The sequence below is a fragment of the Carlito syrichta genome, unplaced genomic scaffold (assembly GCF_000164805.1).
Source record: "Carlito syrichta isolate Samal-C Ts95f unplaced genomic scaffold, Tarsius_syrichta-2.0.1 Scaffold315933, whole genome shotgun sequence".
Lineage (NCBI taxonomy): Eukaryota > Metazoa > Chordata > Mammalia > Primates > Tarsiidae > Carlito > Carlito syrichta.
The window spans coordinates 527,594-535,111 of record NW_007260029.1 but is presented as its reverse complement, the minus strand read 5'-3'; positions in this window follow the sequence as shown (position 1 = coordinate 535,111).

The window sequence follows — 7,518 nt, the reverse complement described above, 5'->3', positions numbered from 1 at the left end:
ATTTGTCCAGGTCGGAAGATTGAAAATACTTAATTGAACAGTTTGTTAGCTTTGCTCAGAAATTTTGAATATTTAGGGGGCCTTGGGTTGTACACTTGTCCTGGGCCTTGAGTTTGTTGGTCAAGGAACTGGTACCCATTTTTATTCTTACCAACATCTGTGAGTGCTCCTGCTCACTGACATGATAAATTTTGATTATCCTTTGCTAATTTAGCGGATGTCTAAATGATTATTTTAATCTGCACTTTAAAAATATTTAGCCATTCATGTTTTTATCTTGTTAATGGTGTATCTTCTTGGTTTATCTACTGGGCCTCAGAGTTTTTCTTATATGTCTGTAAGCTTGTCTTTATATTAAAGATAATGATCCCTGTACGTGTGACACTAAGCCCAGAGCTGTAAATGTATTGTTTTCCCAATCCCTCCCCTTCCTCCTCCTCAGTAAAACTGGCTTTTGTTTATCAAGGGAGAAGATGGGACCAGCGAGTGAGGACTGAGTATACTCTGAGAGTTCTAGGGGCCCATTTGATTATAGTCATCAAGTGGGCCACAAAGCAATGAGGGGCTCAGAACCAATCAAAATCAGGAAGATTAGCACAGGGAAGAGAACACCAAAGTAGGGAATGCTGGGAGGGTCATGAGAGTGTGGACCATCACTTGTGGCTTGGTTTGCCGTTGATAAATTCCTGGATTGGTGAGGACCAGATTCACATATGGGTCCCGCTACTGGGGATATATTGGTCGTCCATAAGTGCATAGGAATTGAACTTTTGAGTTGAGAATCTAACTGACGTGAATACCACAGAGATCACAGAGCAAAGTCAATGCTTCCCTAAAATCATCTCCGGTCAACAAGGTGTCGTTCCAGTTAAACCACAAATACCCAAGTCGCTGCCTCCGGGGTCTTCATCCTATTTCCTTCTTCAGACACCGAAGCAGAATCTCTTTATTTCATTCAGAGAGCTGGCCAGTAAATGCTCTAATTATAAGTTGAAAGGAATAAAATAAAATCATTTGGTAGAATGGTTTTAATTAGAATTTAGTGAGTCGAGCAAGCAATTAGTGCATCTAAGAATGGAGACTCTATACACATATTTGTCTCTGTTGAGCTTCACTGATTTAAATGAGCATTTGACTCAGATTCCTCAAGTTAAACAAAGACCATCATAATGATAATTATAAGAAGAATGTCGCCTGAGCTAATAGAAAATTGTAAAAGCGATCACTCTGTGTCCTCCCAGTTCTCAATGATTGGCTTCATGGCAGAACCATTTCAGAGCAAGCCATACCATTCTCAAGACGGTCAAGATTATGAATTAATTTTAAATGTTTGTGTAGTAAAAGGGGAAAAGAAAGAAAACTATCATGTTTGAGGAGTTTGTGTATATCATCTCGCTTCCACTTTGTACAAGGTGTGGAGGGTGTTATAATAGATGCAATTTAAAAAGTTGACTAAGGCCCAGAAAGACAAAGTCATTCCAAAGCTTGGATCGCCAGTAAGGACAGAACCCTGGTTAATTTGAATCCAGAAATTTTGCTCTTTCCAAGGGATTTAAAATCTCTTAAATATGAATGACTAATTTAAATGCCCAAAAGAGAACACTGAATTGCCCCGGGAACAGTCTGATTTCTATGTGCCCAGTATGATCTCACTCTCCAACAGGGAGGTGAGGACTACAGGAGCTAAGAGTGATGCTGGTTCTTTCACAGGCTAAGCAGGTGTCACACCACTGCTATTCAATCTTACCCGCACAATGGAATCACTGGAGAAAGTCAAAAAATATTGAGGACAGGCTCCACTCCTGGAGGTTCTGAATTTCACTGGGAGATAGCATAGCCTGGATCTGGGCATTTTTTCAAACTCCTCAGTTCATTCTAACAAGGTGAAGCCAAGATCGAGGACCCCTGAGTTCCATGCACAATGAGCATTGAAAGGAGGTTGTGGAAGTTCCATTTAAGAGTGAAAATGTCACTTCCCTGAGCTTTGCAGGGCTGTGTCCACGATCTTCTCCTTAGCTCTGTTCCAGCCCTGGACCTGGCAAAGAGTCACCAATAACAGAGTGAAAGACCCCAGTGGGGATCCTGGCTTGATCATTTACTGCCATTGTAATTTTGGTCAAACAATTTCATCTGAGTCATAGTCGTCTATAAAATAAAGATAAGGAGAACTACCTGGCTGGACTAGGGTAAAGATTTTTTTTAAATGCATGCCTACCATGCCTAGCAAATCATATGTGCCAATAATTGATAACTACTTGTTTAAACAGTTTGATCAGGTTGGGTAGGGTGGCTCAGTCTGTAATCCCAGCACTTTGGAAGCCCAAGGTGAGAGGATTGCCTGAGCCCAGGAAAGAGTTCAAGACCAGCTTGGGCAACTTGGTGAGACTTCTTCTCTACAATAAATCAAAAAATTAGCCGGACGTGATCACATGCCTGTAGTTCCAGCTACTTGGAAGGCTGGACTGAAGGATCATCTGAACCCAGCAGACAGAGGCTGAGGTGGCCATGAATGTGCCACTGCACTCCTGCTTGGGCAACAGAGTGAGACTCCAACTCAAAAAAAAAATTGTTTGAGCCTTGAAGGTAGAGGTCAGATTTTTCTGAACCTCTCCATAGGCAGCACCTGGAATATAGTGCAGGTTTACTTTGTACCGTAACTGATACTATCATCCTGAATTTTCCTATACCAAGAGCTATATCATGAATGAGATTTACACTCTTTAACTCTTAAATGCACCATATATTATTATTACTCACTAACACCTTGGTCCAGTGACTGTGGATTCTCCAGAAGACTAAAGTAAATAGATTTGGGATACATGGTATGCTAGAGATAAAACAAGCATTGTGTATGTATACCAGCATACAAAGACACAAAGACTATTTTGATTCTGATTAAGTTAATCAAGTTCTCCTGGCTTCAGAAACCACATCTGTAAAATGAGAATAATTCAGCGAATCTATGAGCTACATCTTAATTTAGAAACTGTGAAAGTTGCTGGTGCTTTTCATTAAATATTTCCCACTCTCAGCCTTCTGGGCACAAGGCAGAATTGTTATGTCCTGGTTCCCTTTAGGCCAAGGTGGGGCCATGTGACTATCATGCAGTGAGTTGTAAATGAAACTGAGCATATGTCACTTTTAGGTGAGAGCACTCTGTTGCTATCTTGGGCTTTCCAGAGCTATCTTTCTACCTAACATGAATCCACCAGCAACTTTGAGATGGATGCTGCTTCCACTAGCCTGGGTCTTGCAGTAAACGGAGGCCACCTGCTAACCTGCAATGGATATGTAGCATGAGCAAGATGAGGACTTTTATTAAGTCATTGGGGTTTGGAAGTTGCTTGTTATCACAACACAACTTAGCTTAACCTGTCTGATGCAATAATCAAATGAGATATTCCCAAATATATCATTGCAAAATATATTTGATGGAACATTTTTCAATGTTTGTGCTAGTCATGGTTCTTCAGAGAGACAAAACCAATAGAGAGACAGCTATGCAAGAGAGGATTCATTAGGGGAACTGTCCAGCACAATTACAGGGGCTGGAAAGTCCCCCAAGAGGCCACCTGCAAGCTAGAGACATAGGGAAGCTAGCAGTGTGGCTCAGTCCAAGCCCAAAGGCTTCAGAATCAAAAAGCCTGAGACCCCGATGGTCACTGGTGCAAGTTCTGAAGTTCAAAGACTAGAGAACCTGGAGTTCTGGTTTCCAGGGGTCGAAGAAGAAGGGTGTCTCAGCTGCAAAAGAGAGAGAGCAATTTTACCTTTCCTCTGCTGTTTTGTTCTATTCAGGCCCTCAGCTAACAGGATGGTGCCTGTTCACGTTGGGGGTGGATCTTCCGTACCCAGTCCACTGATTCAAATGCCAAACTCTCTCAGAAGCACCCTCACAGACATATTCAGAAATAATGTCTTACCTGTACCTGTATGTCCCCTAATCCAGTCAAGTTGACACCTAAAACCATCACCATAACAAAGCAAGCATTCTAAAGGACTCAGTCTGGGGAAATTCATCCTGGTTTAAATTGTGCAGTCTAAAGATAGTCATAGGAAAGGAGCCAGCAAGATGGTCAGGAGGCCAAGAACTTGTATGGTGCCTGTCATTTAGGAAGTTTGGCACCAGCGTTCAAGTCAAGATATTCAGATTTATCAATTTACCTACAGATTGGCTTTTTCTAGTTAACAGATTCACAGATACTGAAAGCAAAATAAATCATCTGGCATAGAAGAATGGAATTTTATTAAGACACAAAGACTATTTTGACTATTTTGATTAAGTTAATCAAGCTCTCCTGGCTTCAGAAACCTCATCTGTAAAATGAGAATAATACAGCGAATCTATGAGCTATGTCTTAATTTAGAAACTGTGAAAGTTGCTGGTGCTTTTCATCAAATATTTCCCACTCTCAGCCTTCTGGGCACAAGGTAGAATTGTTGTGTCCTGGTTCCCTTTAGGCCAAGGTGGGGCCATGTGACTATCATGCAGTGAGTTGTAAATGAAACTGAGCATATGTCACTTTTAGGTGAGAGCACTTTGTTGCTATCTTGGGCTTTCCAGAGCTATCTTTCTACCTGACATGACTCCACCAGCAACTTTGAGATGGATGCTGTTTCCACTAGCCTGGGCCTTGCAGTAAACGGAGGCTACCTGCTAACCTGCAATGGACATGTAGCATGAGCAAGATGAGGACTTTTATTAAGTCATTGGGGTTTGGAAGTTGTTTGTTACCGCAACACAACTTAGCTTAACCTGTCTGATGCAATAATCAAATGAGATATCACATAATAGATGCTCAGGAAATGTTAATCCATTTCTTTCTACAGTGGGGAGGGGAGCACATTCTTTAGTTGGCTCACACAATTTGAACACAGATCACTCATACTGGTCATCAGGTGTACCCAGAAAAATAATACATATCAGAAAGTATGTACATGGCATTAGAACCAAAGTAGTTGGGATAGTTTATATTTTGAGGGATATGCTTATTTGGGGATTTTTATTCAGTCTTCTTTTTTCAACAAAAATGTATAATGGGCTTCCAGAAAATGGTTGATAAACTGAATTGAGTTTCATATCTTGGGCATCAGTTGTGTTGTAACAAAGCGAAAACGGGTGCAGGGTAGACACAAAGGCTCCCAGTTACAGAGGACTCTTGTCTCCTGATACCACACTTCCATCTTCACTCAAGTCTCTTTTTCTTCCTCCCTTCCCTCTTAAATAATTCTGGATTTAGCACTTTGTCTCATTTTACATAAGTAGCTGCATTTTTACTTCTGACTTGGGATGGCAACCCAGTCCTTGTTTGCATGAGCTTATAAACACTAACTGGAAATGTTTCTCATTAACATGCTCTTGGGAGTCTCAGAGAACCCTGAGCTCAGCTGAGGCATGTTTAGTGGCACTGCTGGCTCCTGCATGCAGGCACTTGACCTGCATGATTTTCCTACTGGGGGGTTAAAACAACCCTTTGTTGTCTTAACATAAAGCACAGGCTGTTTTCGCCAGAGCCAGGGTTGCTGGGCCTGGTTCCCGGCCTCCCAGCCTTTCTCTTCTCGCAGCTGGGGCCTCAGATACCCACCTGCAGGCCCTGCAGGCCTGCACTTCCTTTCCTTGCTTTAGGGAAGACAAAGGAGTATAAAGACTGTGAGCATCTTGGCTTCTAGAATGTGAGTCAGGTCCTGTCCTTAAGCTGTCAGCATGTGGGCTTTTGTAGAATATCCCCACATCATTCCCTGCCTTGGTTTCTGTTCTAGAAACAGGATCTAAACCTCATTTTGTGCCACCAACCCCGACTCAAGGAGTGTCCCAACACCAGTCACTGTGCCCTGATCTGCTCCAATCAACCCCTGAACTGACATCGGATGCCACTATTAAGGGTGCCAGTTAATACAGATTGTCCCCTTTTCCTCCCTGGAAGCTGCCTAAAGAATTTCCTAGTCCTAAGGCCTTGTCCATCCTTTTGTTTTTTTACAAAATTTTTTATTTTAAAGATGTGGGGTACAATTCAGGGTTAGGTATATAAGTGTTCATTACACAGTTACTTTTCCTTGTTGATGAGGCGTGCTCCCCTCTCCCAGCAGATTCCCACTACTGCTAATCCTTTTCTTACAGTATTATGATAATTGTTTAAGGTCCACTTATGAGTGTGAGAACATGTGATACTCGGTTCTTTGTTTCTGTGATAGATCACTCAGTATTATAGACTCAAAAGCCATCCAGGTTGCTGTGAAGTTCATAATTTTGCCCTTTATGACTGCATAATATTCCATCATGTATATATACAACATTTTTTGTTCAGTCCATTTTGATGGGCGGGATGGTTGGTTTCTTTTAAATATCATTATCATAAAAAATGTGGTACATATACACAATGGAGTATTATGCAGCCATAAAGAAGGACAAACATATGGACTTCGCAGCAACTTGGATGGATTTAGAGTCGATCATACTCAGTGATCTGTCACAGAAACAAAGAACAGAGTACCATATGTTCTCACTCATAAGTGGATCTTGAACAAGTATAATACTATAAGAAAGGGATTGGCAGTAGTGGGAAACATTCTTTTTTATCCTTCAGACCTGCTATCTTTTTCAGGCCTCATTTCAGATTTGCATATGCTGCACAAATGTGATTTTGGCCTTTTTCTGATAAACTCTGCTTTTTACCTGGGTCAACTTCACCAAAGTGGGATGAGACCTGGTCCAGTGCCCAGTTCCTCCTGAGCTGTTGCACCGCATGCTTCTGCTGTATTAACTAAGTTAAGCCTAGAAAAGATGGGTAAACTGATTTAAAGATAAATAAGTAAATAACAATAAAGTTAGCCCTCCATATTCATGGGTTCCACATCAGGGAATTCAACCAACTGAGAATTGAAAATATTCACACACACACACACACAAACATTGGATGGTGTGTCTGTCCTAAACAGACTTTTTACAAAACTCCTCATTTCCTAAACAAAATACTATAACAACTATTTACATAGTGTTTACATTGTACTAGGTATCATAAGTAATCTAGGTATGATTTAAAGTATGTGGAAGGATGTGTGTAGGTTACATGCAAATACTACACCCTTTTTCATCAGTGGCTTTTGGTATCCACAGGAAGTTCTGGAACCAATCTTCCATGGATACCAAGTGACAACTGCATCATGTATAGTGTGATGGTTAATATTGTGTGTTAATTTGGGTGTCCAGATAGCCGGTAAATATTATTTCTGGTGTGTCTATGAGGCTGACCCAGGTGAGAAGTAAAGTCTTCAGAAGAAATCAGAACTCAAATCAAATTTGAATCTGGAGACTGTGTAAAGAAGATTCACCCTAGTCAGTGTGGGTGGCCTCTTTCAATTCATTAAGGGCTCAAGTAGAACCGTAAGGCAGAGGAATAAAGAATTCAATCTCTCTGAGCTGGAACATCGATATTCTCCAGCCCTTGGACTTCAGTGCTCCTGGTTCCGAGGTCTTTGGACTTAACCTGCTTCCCTCGTTCTCCAACTTCTTACAGACAACAG